Here is a 16,111-nt window from a genome sequence, read left to right as displayed (position 1 = left end):
ACTTTTGTGAGGGGAAGACTAAGGATAGAATACTTTCCTACCCATTTCCTTGAATATTGATGGTATCCCGGATGGAAGTACTGTTAGTCTTCCACTCTATACCTCTCTAATTGTCTCTAACAAAGAGGTTGAGACTACTTTTGGTCTTTTATTATATGTGTTATTGCTAACTTTATGTGTTGGTGTTATGGTTGTCTTGGTCAAAAAAAACCCTTTTAATATATTCGAATAAAGATGAAAAGTTTTTAAAAAAAATTTTTGTCACACAAAGTGAATAGGTATTTTTTGACATAATACTGATTTGAGATACCTTCAAAAAACTTAGTTTCTGAGATTTTCTAAAGTGTTGATGGAAGTCTGAAGCAGGGGTGACATATCATTGGTGTAGCCTGTGCGGCTGCACTGGGGCCCAGGAGGTGATAGGGGCCATATATACCTCTAAAGCAGGTGGAACTGTACATTATGATGAGCTCTTGGGATGCAAAGGCAGAGGCGTATCTAGGGGGGGATGGCGGGGCATCTGCCCCGGGCGCAGTGTCAGGGGGGGCGCTGTTGGGCCGACTGATGCAGCACTCTGAGCGACCAGGGACGGCGTAAGCACCTTTCAGCAAGGGTGGTGATGTATGCTGCGGCCTCCGGGCTGAGTTCCGGGGTCCGCAGCAATCATGTTGGCAGCCGCACTTCCCTGGCTGATGGCTCTTTCATCCACACCTGAACGCAGCCTTCTCTGCAGTCTGCAGAGCCTAAGTTCATCTGTGGGAGGAGCTAGCATGCAGTGTGCACTGCGTCCAATAGAAAAGGTAGATTCTAGAATGTACAGGTTCCTTCCCTGTATGACTTGTCATGAAGCTGGTCACGCCCACTAACCTGGAAGGAGCCCATACATTCTAGGCTCAAACCACAGATGAAGACACTGTCGGACAGGAGCTGAAGCATTAACTTTACGCTGAGCTGTATGTTCTGTCCCTCCCCCCACCCAGTGCTGTATATCCCAGAACTGTCTATTAACCCCACCCAGTGCTGTATACCCCCAGAACTGTCTATTAACCCCACCCAGTGCTATATACCCCAGAACTGTCTATTAACCTCACCCAGTGCTGTATACCCCAGAACTGTCTATTAACCCCACCCAGTGCTATATACCCCAGAACTGTCATTTAACCCCACCCCAGTGCTGTATACTCCCAGAACTTTCTATTCACCCCACTCCAGTGCTGCATACCCCCAGAACTCTCTATTTGCCTAACCCCAGTGCTATATACCCCAGAACTTTCTATTCACCCCACCCAAGTGCTGTATAGCCCCACAACTCTCTAGTCACTCCACCCCAGTGCTATATACCCCCAAAACTCTCTATTCACCCCACCCCAGTGCTATATACCCCCAGAACTCTCTATTCACCCCACCCCAGTGCTCTATACCTCCAGAACTCTCTATTCACCCCACCCCAGTGCTGTATACCCCCAGAACTCTCTATTCACCTCACCCCAGTGCTATATACCCCAGAACTCTCTATTCACCCTACTCCAGTGCTATATACCCCAGAACTCTCTGTTCACCCCACCGCAGTGCTGTATACCCCCAGAACTGTCTATTCACCCCACCCAAGTGCTATATACCCCTCAGAACTGTCTGTCCCCTGACCCCAGTGCTGTATACACCCAGAACTGTCTATCCCCTGACCCCAGTGCTGTATACCCTTCAGAACTGTCTGTCCCCTGATCCCAGTGCTGTATACTCACCAGAACTCTGTTCCCCCCCACTCCAGTGCTATATACCTCCCAGAGCTGTATCTCCCCCCACCACAGTGCTGTATACCCCCCAGAGCTGTTTGTCCCCCACTCCAGTGCTGTATACCCTCAGAGCTGTTTGTCCCCCACTCCAGTTCTGTATACCCCCCTGAGCTATTTGTCCTCCACTCCAGTGCTGTATAACCCCAGAGCTGTATGTCCCCCCACTCTAGTGGAGTATACCACCCTAGAGCTGTATACCCCCAGAGCTGTATGTCCCCCACCCCAGTGCTGTATACCCCCCAGAGTTGTACGTCCCCCACCCCAGTGTTGTAGACCATCTCAGATCTGAATGCCCCCCTCTAGAGCTGTATGTCCACCCCATTGCTTTACGCCCCAGCCTCTCCTGTGATATGTATATACAGCAGTGTCAGCGTGCTCTGTGTGTAGTCATGTCTGTTAGTCATGGCCACCAATCAGCGTGGCACAGCCACATGCTGAGGAGGAGCTGGACGGAGACAAGCGGGGGAGGTGAGTGAGGCTGCTGGCGGCTTCCTCATATTAATAGTATCTGTAATTTGTCTGTGTGTGCGTGTATCGCAAAATCAGGTCACAGTCGCATGACACTCGGCTCATGCTCGCAGTAGAGCCTGAGCCGAGGGTCATTAGCATATCACATCCGTTGCACTCGCATTGGATGCCATACGTTAATGTGACTCCAGCCTTTATTTGTGATACTGACTAATTCTCATCATTAGGCCTCAGTCCCACCTGCGCATTGCTTCCCATGCGAGAGCATCAGATGCGATATGCTAATGACCCTCGGCTCAGGCTCTGCTGCGAGCATGAGCCAAGTGTCATGCGGCTGTGATCCAATCTTGCGGTCAGATCACAGCTTCGGACAAGAGAAACGGAGAGAGTAATTCTACCTACCTGGCAGCATGCCAAGCAGTCCTGCAATGATAATCTATTGCTGATTAAACAGTGATTTTATCAAAACTACACTAAGCAACACAGTAAGTGACACATCGCATGAATCAGGATCTCTGCCCCTACGTTATGCTGCTCTCAGATTAGGTGTTAAATTCCTGGTGACAAATTCCCTTTAAGGATGTACTGGAAGTTGTAGATTCCTGCAATACAAATGTCTATGTGTCTGACCTGACATTACAATTGATGTACCAGTCTTGTGGTTTTGATGATGTATTTCTGTACTGATGAGGGTTTTGATGCTGTGTTTCTAAACTTATGGGGTTATATGGATGTATTTCTGTACTGCTGGTGGTTCGTATGATGAATTTCTATACTGCTGGTGGTTGTGATGCTGTGTTTTTGTATTGATGGGGGTTCTAATTATGTATTTCTGTACATCTGGTGGTTCTGGTGCTATTACTAGTTCTGATCCTGTACACAAGTAACAATACATAAATTGTAAGATTGGACAACCCCTTTACTTAGAATTGGGCTACACTGCTTAACTGTATAAGTAAAGTCTTGTCCAGGTTTGAGATGAAAGTTTCCAGTCTCTCTAGCTGACTGCAGGCTTCTGAATTCTCACAGTGCTTGCACACTTTTAGGATGCTCTGCTGCCAGTGACGAGAGTGGACAGTCATATGAGTGCAAGTATGAGATTTTTATATTTCTGGCCACATTCTGACTAGATGTGTCCGGCCTTACTCAATTCATTTTTATTGAGCAAGGCCATACATGTCTAGTCGGCACGTGACCACATGTATGTAAATCATATACTTGCAGTTTCGTGACCTCCCACTCACCGCCGGCACCAGAGAATCCTGACAGTGTGCAGTGGGAGAATTCAGAAGTCTGCAGTCACATTGAGTGACACAGAGTGACTGCAGATTTTTATTTCGAACCTGGAGAAGCCCTTTACTTGTAAAATTAAACAGTGTAGCCCAATCCTAACAGCATGTAATATACTCCCTGTCAGGATTCAGCTCTGCTTCTGGTTCCAGCAGTCACCACATGGCCTCTCCACTCATATGTAATTTTCATACTTGCATGAGACAATTAGCTTTTCTTCCTACGTTTCTCTTTGAACTATGAGAGAAGTATTAAGAGCAGCTCGTCATCACGTGACTAAGTGTGCAAATAACATATAATTGGTCACATGGGGGGGTGCCAAATTGAATTCTTGCCCCGGGTGCCGAAAAGCCTAGATACACCTGTGGTAAAGGGCCCTATACTGTTTTTTCACAGGGCCCCTCTTCTGTCTGTGTCCGCCAGTGGTCTGAATGACTAATTTGTACAGATATGAATTATTAATGTTTAGTATATTGACATTTGCAGTGATTTAGTTTATAACTTTGCCACCCTTTTATTAAAACTGCTGCCAATTTTACACAATTTCCTTTCAGTTTTGATATGAATTTCAACTACTTATTTTGCACATTTGTTCTTATGTAGGACATAAACATCACATTGGAACTTTGACATCACAAAATCTCACCAATCTCTCCAATTTATTATATCATTCATACTAGTATGTAGACTAGGCATTATTAATAGTGGTGGGCGAACCCCCCGATGTTCAGTGTTCGGGAGACTCGCCCGAATGTTTTGTAAAGTTCGCATTCGGGTTCTGATATATCGCGAAGTTGCGTCCGAACACCGAACTTGGACTTTACAGTTATGTGATGGGGCAGGGGGGGCTGTAAAATAAATAATACAGTTAATAGTACATTGTCATTATATTTACAGGTCCCGCAACGCGTCCTCTCTGTCTCCCGCCGCTCCTCCTTCTAGGTCCGATCATCGCTGTGCCGCATGGTAACCAAAGGACCTTCCGTGACATCATAGCATGTGACCAGTCACGTATGAATGTTGTATTATCTCATAGGCTACAGACTGGTCACATGGCTATGACGTCATGCTAGGTCCTGTCAGTGCATCTCGCCGGTACGCGGTGCTCGCCCAAACATCTCAGTACTCGGTATACTCGTCGAGTGCCATGTACCGACGAGATGCTCAGGCACATTGTCGGTTCCGCATCCCTGCATGTCTGCGCTCTTTACAGAGTCAGCCCAAATGCAGGAATTGGCTGCCACAGCCGGTGATGAATAGCGGCGCCGGGAATCAGGTGATCGGAGATTACCGTTGCCATAGTAACCTGCCAGTCAGATTACTATGGCAATGGTGGCAGTAGTGACCTCACCGCTTACAAACCGCAGCTTCTGCTCACTTATTGAGTGATTAGATTGCACGGGGAGAAGCAGCGTTCTTCCTCCCATCATGTGCTGTCTGATATAGCAGAGCTGCATGGGTTGAAGGAGAAAGAAGATAGAAGACCAGGATCATGGAGGGGGGAGAGGGAGTAATAAACATGGAGTCCCTGAGTGTGTCTGTGTATTAATTCTAACAAAGTGTCTGTGTTTTTATTTCTATTAAAGTATTTTTTCTGTGTGGTGTCTTTTTTTAACCCTTTATTGGAGATTCTTAATGGCCGGGTCAAACTTGCCTGACATTAAGAATCTCTGGCTTAATACTAGCTAGTACAACAAAGCTGGTATTAACCCCTTATTACCCAGCGTGCCACCCAGCACCATGGCCGCTGGAAGAGTTGGGCACAGCGCCAGAAGATGGCCGGGGTCTGGGGTGGCTGCGGACGGCAATTCACAGCTGGGGGGGCTAGAAAGCTTGGGCCAACCTGCGCAGCGGATTCCAATCCCCAGTTGCCTAGTTCTACCTAGCTTGACACAAAAATTGGGCAAAGCCCATGTCGTTCTTTTTTTTAATTATTTCATGAAATTCATGAAATAATTAAAAAAAGACCTTCCCTATATTTTTGGTCCCAGCTGAGTACAAATAGGCAGCTGGGGGTTGGGGGCAGCCCGTACCTGCCTGCTATACCTAGCTAGCATACAAAAATATAGTGAAGCCCAAGTCATTTTTTTTTTAGTTTTTTGGCAAAAAACTTAAAAAAAAAAAAAAAGGCTTCCCTGGATTTTCCATTGCCAGTGAAGGCAACACCAAGCAGTGGGGGTTAGCAGCCAGTAGCCAGTAGCAACCCTTAGCTAGCAATAGAAAATGCAGTGGGAGCCCACGCATATTTTTTTAAATTATTTATTTAAATAACTAAAAAAAACAATGGGCTTCCCTGTATTTTGATTGACTAACATCACAGTACTGTAAAAATAACTAAATCATTAAAAAAAAATGACATAGCACTCGGCGGTATTTTTGATTCTCAGCCCAGATAAAGCAGATGGCTTGGGGCTGCCACCCCCATCTGCCTGATTTACCTTGGCTGGCAATCAAAATACAGGGAAGCCCGTTCATTATTTTAACAAAATAATTAAAAAAAAAATGTGTGGGCTCCCGCTGTATTTTGATCGCCAGTCAGGTAAAGCCAGGCAGCTGGGGGCTGGGATTCTCTTCAGCCCGCAGCCGCCCCTGGAAATGGCGCATTGTTTCTTAGCGCTATTTCCAGGTGCTATACCCGGCTCGTCCAGCGGCTATGATGGCGATGGCTCACTGGTTAATATAGGGGTTAATACCAGCTTTGTATTCTCAGATGGTACTAAGCCCGAAATTCATTGTGTCATGCCAAATTAGACATGGCCACCACGAATTTCTAGGAAACAGTAAAAAAAACACAACACAGAGAAAAAAAATTATTAGAAATAAAACCCCAGGTGAACACATATTTAAGATTATAGTAACGCCGCCAAAACCCCGCCCACCCGCGGCTAAACCCCGCCGGGTGGGCAAGGTTTCAGCGGCGAAAAGAGCTGGTGATCCGTCTCCTGTCGGTCACAGCAGGGAGCCGGATCTTTCTGTCGGATCGTTCATGACCGAAACATCACTAGTGTCAATGTACCCAGTTATATTGTGCACTTACTGATTTTACATACTTTACTGTTTCTAGTTTCACCAATTCCAACATCTATTAATGTTCAATAAACACAGACTTCCTTCAAGCAACAGTCTCCTCATTGGAGTTAATGGATAAGGGTTTAGCTGCCTGTCAAACTGCATATACACACAGGGCACGTTTAGGGAGGACAGAACACATGTATAGTTTTCTTTTTAAGTGGTGAAAAAAAATTCAGAAGTTTCTAAAAAAAATAATTTGCTGTTGGCAACATTTCCAAGAACCGTAACATTTTTATTTTTCGGGATCTGGGACTAAGTGGTAGCTTATTTTTTGCACCCTAAGCTGCTATTTCTACTGATATCATTATTGAGTAGATTCAATGTTTTGATCGCCTCTTATTGTATTTTTCTGCAGTTATGCGGAGGACAAAAAAAGTAATTCTGGTGTTTTGAAGTTTGTCTCATTACGCTGTTTACCTATTGGATTAATTTATTTTATATTTGTTAGATCGGACATTTCTGAACTCAGTGATACTGAATATGTGTATTTTTTTATTGTTTTATTTTCAATGGGGCAATGAGTTCACCTCAGGTCAGTTCACCTGAGGTCACATCTGAAGTACTGTGGGAACCTCCAGTGGTCACCTTAGGTGAACTCAGTTACATCACCGCTCACCGCAATGGCTCCGTCAGTTTGTCCCTAAAGCCGCAGTGAGCGGTCACATTTTCTAATGTAACCGCACACTGTGACTTCAGATGTAGGAAGAGTCAGGATCGTCATAGGACCATGGAATACTTTGAACCTGCAGGGGTGTATTGGGGGTTAATAAATTTGAGGAGGGTTTTTTTAATGTTGTTTTTTAAATAAAGGATTTTTTTCTGTTTTTATTTCTTTTTACTTACAAGGTTAGTAATGGACAGAAAAAAGAGTAAGACAACGGGGCGCCAAATCTAAGCGTAGATGTATGTGAACACAAATTGCAATGATCGAGCAAATTTTACACTCACCGTGCACATTTCTTCTGTTTTCACTTGTGTGATCCGTGTATTGGATCAACTCTTTTATTAATCCTCCAGTACGAAGCACGAATCCTCGGGAAACAATGGGAGTCCTGTAAAGGTGCTCCCACGTGGGTAATGGAGTAAATAAAATAAATCCCTTTTGGCGCTTCCGGAGGATGAATGGGATATAAGTGCAAGTTTGTAAATACTTCAAGAGCAAAGATTTATTGTTAGGTTTGATTAAAAAATGGACAATTACGGACAACGCGTTTCACCGGTGGGTATCAAAATTGGGGGGGACCACAAGCTGTTTTTTTAAAATTATTTATTTAAATTCTTAAAAAAAGCCATATGGGGTCCCTTATATTTTGTTACACAGCCAAGATAATGTGCACAACTCTGGTCTTCAGCTTTATCTGTACTAAAACAAAAAAAAAATCTTTTTTTTTTATATAGCGCTAACATATTCCACAGCGCTTTACATACATCACGAACACTGTCACCATTGGGGCTCACAATCTAAATTTCCTATTTGTATGTTTTTGGAGTGTGGGAGGAAACCGGAGAACCCGGAGGAAACCCACGCAAACACGGGAAGAACATACAAACTCCTTGCAGATCGTGTCCTTGGTTGGATTCGAACTCAGGACCGCTGCAAGGCTGCAGTGCTAACCATTGAGCCACCGTGCTGACCTGTACATTAATATACGGGGGAACCTACTTCATTTATTGCAATTATTTATTGCAACCAATCACAGACGTTATCACATAGGGTGGGTGGGGGAAGCAGTGAATATGCATAAAAGCTTATAAGCGGACCCGGCAGTAGCGTGACAGTCGCTTGGTAGACTCTGTAGGTATAATTGTCCTGCCTAGCCCTTTCTACCACCATTTTACAACACAATGTTCCCATACACGTACATGGGGTTCTGCGTCTGGGCAGATGTCTGGGTTCAAGTCCGGTCCTGAACCAGACTTTTTTTTTTTTTAAGTCCAGCCGGACCTGTCGAACCCGAACTTTTGCAGGTTCGCCCATCTCTAATTTTAAACCATGCACCTAGACTCTGATTCATCATTGGGTTTTTTGTCTCCAGTTTTCGTGACTAATTTGCTGTTTTTTAGTGACTTTAGATATTGTGTCTGATTCGCTATATGTTTTCACCACTTTTTAAGTTGTATTTCTTTTTCAAATCTATTTGGATGTTTCCCTGACAACTTTGCTTATCCCAATGTTTTAGTTTCATTCATAAGATTACCAAATGTTGCCATTTTTTTCTCACTCCAGTCCTTTCCTGAAGAAGGCTTATGGAGGAATTTCAATCTGAAGTATCTTTGTGGTTTTTTTTAACTCTTTCAAGCCTGAGCCTATTTTTACCTTCCTGACCAGGCCAAGTTTTACCATTCTGACGAGTGTCACTTTATGTGGTAATAACTCTGGAACGCTTCAACGGGTCCCAGTGATTCAGAGACTGTTTTTATGAGACACATCTTGGTTAATTTTGGTCAACATTTTTTACTTTTATTTGTGAAAACATCAGAATTTTGGCAAAAATGTCGAACATTTTGCAATTTTCAAATTTAAATTTTTATGTCATTAAATCAGTTATGTGACTCAAAAATAGTTAATAAATAAAATTTAACTCATGTCTACATTACAGTAGCATCATTTTTGAAACATACATTTTTGGGGGTAGGAAATTAGAAGTGCTAAAAGTTTATCAGCAATATTTCAATTTTTCAACAAAATTTACTAGGGCTACATGCGCACTCTGCAGTTTTTTCTGCACACAAAGTGCAACCAAAACTGCACCTTGTCACAGAGAGCCTGGAAATGTAAAAAAAAAAGCTTCTAATGATGGTGTGTTTTTGCCGCGTTTTTGTTATTGCATTTTTTTAAAGGAGAAACAAAACATGATAGGATAGGATAATTGATAGATAGCTGGAAAAGATGGAGAGATAGAAAAAATACCGTACATAGAAAGCATAGATAGATAGAAAGAACACATAGAATAGATGGATAGAAAGAACATATAGAATAGATAGAAAGAACAGATAGAATAGAAAGAAATAACAGAATAGCTCTATAGAGGGATAGCTAGCTTGGCCAGCTGTTTTTTAAAATTTATTTTTTAGAGAGAAATAAAGAGTATTTCTTCATCCTGGAACAATGTGGGTGATTAGCGTTTTTTGTGACAAAAACACAAGTACCATGCAAAATGCACCATTTTGTTACCATGCCTTTTTCCATGTGTTTTTCACCCCCCATTTATTTATGTGAGTGAGAAAAGGACAAAAACACGAGAAGAATGAACATGCTGCTCCTTTTTTGTCACAAGATTTTAACAAACGGCAGACAAATAAACTACAATGTGCGTACAGCAAATCTGAATCCTCATAGACTTTGCTGGGAAGTCAAAAGTCAGAACTTGCTGACAACAAAACTGCACAAAAAAACGCAACAAAAACGCAGAGTGCACATGTAGCCTAATTTAGCCTACCAAATTTTTTAGTGATCAAATCACATTTGCAGTGATATTGAGAGGCCTATGTGACAGAATATACCCAAAAGTGACACCATTCTAAAAACTGCACCCCTCAAAGTGCTCAAAACCACATCCAAGAAGTTTATTAACCCTTCGGGTACGTCAAGAATTAAAGCAATGTAGATGGAAAATAAATCCACAACTAAGAAAAAAAAAAGAATATTTACTTCAGTGATTAACAAATAATGAATCAGGGCCTTAGTATCCAATGGGAAGATTGTTTAAGTGAAACATTTTTATACTTGTAAAATATACCTTTTTACTCATTCTAGAGCTTGTAAACCTGTGTGTAAATTCTTGTCCATTGTCTTTAGCCTTAGACACCTCTGGAAGGCTAGCCGAAATGCGTTGTGTTTTTTAATCTTTTTAAAATAAAACATTTTATTTCAGAGATAAGTATTGTCCACTTCTTCTGATAATTCCTTGCATGGGAGCGCCCTATGCTACACTACCTTTTGCTGGAATTCCATTGGAAATACTCCTCGCAGCACACCAGGCCGGCTGCACACCAGGTCAGACTTTGGTCGGTGTTGTGTGTGACACCCCACGGAGCAGAAGATAGGAGCTTAAATCCGTCGCCAGGCCAGTGGTTTGTAGAAGTCGTGGCCTGACCCGGTTCTGTGGCCCTGTGGTGCACAGTAAAAGGGGGTTAGCAAGGATTGTCCCTGGAGAGGTCGTCACCGGTTACAGTGGTGACTGGGGTCCAGGCCTCCTCCGCTGCGAACCCTTCCTCCGACCTTTCCCCCTCTAGGAGTGGAACGGATGATGTTGACTATGCCACCTGTGGTGTGCGGCCAGGGAAAAGGCCGCCACTGCAGGGTCCCTTGCTGGGGAAGATGTTAGTCGGCAGCCGAGATGATATCGCTCACCACAGGTGGAACCGTTACCGGGAGGGAGAACGGGGAACTGGAAATCTTCGGATTACAAGGCGATGACAAACAGAGTCAGAGTCACTGGGTTGCGTTTTTCAGATTTATTTACTTACAAGTCTTGGTGTCGCACCCGGGATGCTGGTCTTTACTGTGCTGACTCCGGTCGTTCCCAGGCAGGGCAGAGGTCAAAGTCTGGTAGGGCATCCTGTACGCTCTCTCCTTTCTGTGTGCTTGTGTGGTGGTCCTTTCCTGGTCTCTGGAGCTCTTGGGACATGCTACTTTGCCACCCAAAGCTGCGGGGCTCTATAACCCTCTTCTTCTCCATGCCACATGACTATCGGTCCCAGGCTCTCAACTGCCTCCCGGCTAGCCACCTCTACCATTCCAAGTCTCTGCCAGCTAATGAACCTGGAGCCTCCTAACTGGCATATCTCTCAGCTTAGGGGTCCTCAGCCATCCACTCTCCCGGTCCCAAGATAGGAAAGGGTGTATAACTGGTCTGGAACTGGTGGCTCCTCTGCTTTGCCTCCCTGAGAGAGAAGCTCTCAGAGAGCTGGTCAATGCATCCACTCTCTCTGGTCTCCCAAGCGTTCTGAAGTAACTGAAGCTAAACTGTCCCTTTTGTAACTCTCTCCTGCACATGGCCCCAGCTAAGGAATGTTCCGTCTGTCTGTGTGTGTGAGCAGAAATGACACTTACCAAGCTTTTAACCTCTGTCTGCTCAGGGTGGACGGATATTATAAAATACATAGAAATATATAAAATACAATACTCTGTATCACCCAGTTTCAGGGGCGCTACATTGTGCAAACCTTTTAGGTAAGCAAAACTCTTGTTTCACAGTTGTTCAACCTCATACGCACTACACTTTGATAGTTCCACATCTTTTCCTCTTTTCCCAAGGGACTTACATTTCTTTGATACTCTAGACATGTAGGTAAAAATAATAATTACATCCCCAAACTACAAAATATGATATACAGTAGAATTGTTTGAAAATGTTTCCATGGTTGCACCTTCCATTAAGGTCACAGTCATTAGCACTTCAAACACATACATTTTAGTATAATTCTGAAAATATCAGGATGCAGCAGTTATTTTGTGGCAATGTCCAACTACACAAGAATCCTTCAACATTTAAAGGGAATCCGTGATGTCTCACTTACTGGGTTATTTGCTGTTGATTTAATAAAATCACTTTTTTATCTGCTGCAGATGTACCAGTTCTCTGAATACTGAGCTCCGCATAACCCCACCCACACCACTGATTAGCAGATTTATGTGTACATTGTGCATAGACTGAAAGCTGCCAATCAATGGACAGGGACTTGTGACACAGAGCTCATGAACATGGAGGACCACATGACAGCAGATTTACAAATAGTGATGAGATCTCTAGTGATGGTCTACTGCTGAAAAAACAGTGATTTTATCAAAACTACAGCACGTAGCCCAAGTAAGTGACTTTGTTGGAAACAGGGTCTCTGCATTGCACTGCTTTCAGGTTAGGTGCAGAAGCCTATTGACAGATTCCCTTAAAGAAGTTATGTACTTTTGGCCTTCCAATACTATAGTGGAATTCAAGTTGTGGCCTAAGTTCAGTTTGTCATGATTCATTTCTATTCTGCTTGCTTTTCACTGTGGTCCCAAAAAATTAGTCTAAAACATTAAAATGTCAAATGCCACTGGGAAAAATTTGATATACTGTCTAATCGGCATCACCCCACCATCTAATGTGTATATGGTATTCAGATTCTTGCCCAACAGATGAGGTCAGGGGAGGAAACATCGGGAAGTTTGAATTCAAATTAGTCATCAGTCTCTTCTCCATGAGCTTTGCCAGAGATGGCTATCAGTGAAAATGAGCATTCAGTCACCATCGTATAGTATGGCCATTCTAAACTTCGATTTATTTTTTTTTGCTGTTTGTATACTTGTAAGTCATTATCCAAAAAATAAATTTTAAAAGGGAACTGTGATGTGCTATAACACTATTAACCTGCAGGTATAGGGTTAATCTGCAATTTATTGCATTATGACGGTGCCTGGCTGCTGTACAGAAAGCCATGGAACCCATAGGGTGGAGGGGCGACATGACTAGAGGGAAGGGAAGGAGTGATGGGGTTAATGGAAACAGGAATGGTTTGTTTATAAGGCAGAATAGAGGGATTGGTGGGTAGGAGGAGTTCCCTGGAGGAAGAGGTGGGACAGTTGAGGGGTGTGAGTAAAGGACCTTGACTTACCCCCCTCTCTCTTGACTTCCGGATATGGAACGATCTGACTGGAGAGGTTCCTATAAGGTGTCAGGACGTCACCTTCTATTTCTCCATGGAGGAGTGGGAGTATTTAGAAGGACACAAAGATCTGTACAAGGACGTCATGATGGAGGTTCCCCAGCCCCTCACATCACCAGACTTCCGGATATGGAACGATCCGGACGTGCGACAGGATGGCTGCTATCCGGGACCAGCAGATTCATCATGGCCGTGCACGGGCCCCTGGCAGCGCGGTCCCACGTCTTGGCTGCTGGGGGTTAACCCGTTGGCACTTTCCCCTCGCTCCCCTGTCAGCTGCGGGCGGCATCCCCCCCCTCCCTCATCTCTCAGGTACTGGCCGTGTGCGGGGGGAGCGAGGAGGAGATGCGAGAGCCCCTTCGGGGACCCTCCGCGGTAGTGACGTGGGGCAGGGCAGTACTTAGCTGCTGCTCCGGCCGCGGGAGGAATCTCCGTCCGGGTCGTGGCAACCGGGAAGGGGGCGTGGCTAGTCTGCGGCCTACTTCCGGTCCGAGCCGCGGCCTGGATTGCTGGATGCGGCGGCTCCCGGACGGGGAGAGCGCCCGGCTGTGACAGAGGCCAGCTTTACCCCTCGCGGACGGCGGGGGGGGGCCGCGGAGCTGCAGCCAGTGGTGGGTCCGGCACCAGGGCAGGCGGGCCTGGTGCGACGGGCGCCCAGGAGGCGGCGGTGAGTGGGGTGACAGCAGGGGCCCTGCAGTTTCTGCTTGGTCACCCAGATCAGGGTGCAGCTCCCGGCCGCGGCGGTCTCCCCCAGGAGGGGGAGGGCCCAGCGGACAGAGCCTTTCACGGGCCCAGGAGGGCTGGATGCGGCGGCTCCTGGCCAGGAGAGCGCCCGGCGAGGACGGAGGCCAGCGTTATCCCCCCCCACCGCGGGTGGAGGGGGGGGGCCGGGGGGCTGCAGCCAGCAGGGGGTGCGGCACCAGGGCAGGCGAGCCTGGTGCGACGGATGCCCGGGAGGCGTTGGTACGTGGGGGTGACGGCGGGGGCCCTGCGGTCCCTGCCTGGTCACCCAGAGCAGGCGTGCAGCTCCCGGCAGCGGCGGTCTCCCCCAGGGGGGGGAGGGCCCGGCGGACGGATGCCTTCTGGGCCCAGGAGGGCAGAAGGCTGGCGGCTCTGGATGGGAGTCTGCTGGCAGCGGGTCGGGCCACAGGTACCCCCCCCATCCTTGCAGGCAGCGGGGGGGGGGGTCGGGCCAGAAGATGAGGCCCGCGGTGGCAGCCCGTGGGACGGGACGGTTTCCGGGGTTGTCGCCGCGGGACAGAAGATGGAGCTTGGAGGATGGTGCCCACGCGGCGTACCAGGAGGACGGCCGTGGTGGTGGCAGCGCTTCGGCGGCGTCTGCGTTACATGAGCCAGAGGCGGTTGGCTCCAGCGAGGAGGAGGAGGAAGCAGCGACGGAAGAATCAGATGTCCGGATGGCGTGACTTTTATTCCAGGATACGCCGGGTCGCGGTCGGGTGAGACGGCCGTGGATTCGGCAGGGTTGGGGCGCAGTTGGTGGGGGGGCAGCTGCGGACACGGCAGCGCCGAGTGGGTTTTTGTGTTTTGATCAGGCATGGGGTATTTTACTGCAGTGGTATATACGGTTGTGGGGAGTGCGCATGCACCGCCAGGGGCATGGACGGGATCGGTGGTTAGTGGGCGCAGGTGCGGCAAGCAGAGTGAGGGCGCATGAGGCGGCAGGGGAGCATTTTCGGGCAGAGGCGGCAAGGGCTGTGACAGAGTGAGTGGTGAGGAAAGAAGAGGGGGTGAGGTGGTGCGTCTGGATGACAGTGGCCAAGTGTGAGAGGTATGGGTACTTCGAAGGCCCGTTGCGGGGGGCTCACCTGCTGGAGGATGTGAGGGATAAGATTTGAATGGGGGAAAGTGTAGAAATAATTTCGCTGCTCCCCCTGGAACAGTGGCACCTGGATTAGGTTAAGCCAAGTGATTCCGGGAAGGATAAGTAGAGGGGGGGGGGGAGCGCCGGTGGAGGCTCACCCCTCGTACATTTGCAACGTGGCTGCGGGGATTTGCGTTTTTGGCAAGGGTATCAGGGGAAGGAATTGGGTAATTGGTTCGGCATGGTTTGGTTATATGGATCCATTTGGGGTGGCGTGTTAGGTCATATGGCGGTTTAGTCTGGCTTCAGTACGCCGAGTAATTTCAGCAAGGGAAGGTGTTGCGTGCCGGTATGCGGTAGGATCATACGGGCACATCCTTAGGGCTGCAGTGGATGGCGGCTCCTAGTCAGCCCCTTTTGGGGGGCAGTTGGCGGTTCGGGGCTTGGAACCCCGGCGACACGGACAATGAGGGTTGTTTGGGGGGCATAGAATGATGGGTGGTGCAGATTTGGCGCGGACGGTTGTCTTAAGCATAAGTGTTGGGTGGTGGTAAAGATCATAGTAATTCTGTGTCTTTCTATTTGTATTGGTGGATCTTCGCCTCCTTATTGGAAGTTTGCGCTGGGCTAGGGGACGCCTGGTGGTTGTCGGTGGAAATAGGGGTCAGGAAGTGGCTTTGGGCAGGATGGGTGGGCCATTCGGGGCCCTCCTTGTCATGATTGGGTTTCTCTGTTGGGGGGGCAGTGCCGGAAAGGAGCCGTATGTGTGTGTGTATATATATATATATATATATGTATATGTGTGTATGTGTGTGTGTATATATATATATATATATATATATATGTATGTGTATGTATATATGTGTGTGTGTGTGTGTATATATATATATATATATATATATATATATATATATATATTTCGGCTTGTTCAAAACGTATCTTATCTGGAGGAGTCATCGGTGTATGCCTGCTTGGCTCCAGAATTGTCGGCGGTTTATTATGTGTCGTTTGACAG

The sequence above is a fragment of the Anomaloglossus baeobatrachus genome, chromosome 1, assembly GCF_048569485.1.
Source record: "Anomaloglossus baeobatrachus isolate aAnoBae1 chromosome 1, aAnoBae1.hap1, whole genome shotgun sequence".
NCBI lineage: Eukaryota > Metazoa > Chordata > Amphibia > Anura > Aromobatidae > Anomaloglossus > Anomaloglossus baeobatrachus.
This window is presented reverse-complemented; position numbering follows the sequence as displayed.